Genomic DNA, 590 nt, shown 5'->3' on the forward strand with positions numbered 1-590 from the left:
AATACAAATAATATATCAAAAAAATCAGAAAAATAAAACTAATTCATTTTAAAATCTTAAAAATACAATTATATATCAAAAAAATCAGAAAAATAAAACTAATTCATTTTAAAATCCCTTGAAGGTTTGACAAAAGGTTTGATACATCATTCAGTTCATCGACCAAATACAAAGTTTGGTACAATAAATTATTACACATCAATTCTTCCCTTGTGTCCCTGCTTGCTTACGATTGTGCTGTATCCATGGAGCATCCTCATCATTTAACTTAATGCTTGGGTCAGTGTTCACTTTGAAGGGCGGAATTTCACCAAACATATTATAATCTTCTGACATGTCTGTCTTGTCCTCCACTCCCACGATGTTTCTTTTCCCTGAAAGAACAATGTGGCGCTTTGGATCATCGCATGATGTACTGATCGTTTTCTTATCTTTCCGTTTCCTCGGTTTGCTACTCATGTCCCTCAAATAAAAAACCTGAGCGACATCTTTGGCAAGGACGAATGGTTCGTCAAGGTAACCAAGATTGTTGAAATCCACCATTGTCATTCCGTATTGCTCGTCCACCTTTACCCCACCTCCTGTTAGCT

Source organism: Triticum aestivum, chromosome 7D (assembly GCF_018294505.1).
Source record: "Triticum aestivum cultivar Chinese Spring chromosome 7D, IWGSC CS RefSeq v2.1, whole genome shotgun sequence".
NCBI lineage: Eukaryota > Viridiplantae > Streptophyta > Magnoliopsida > Poales > Poaceae > Triticum > Triticum aestivum.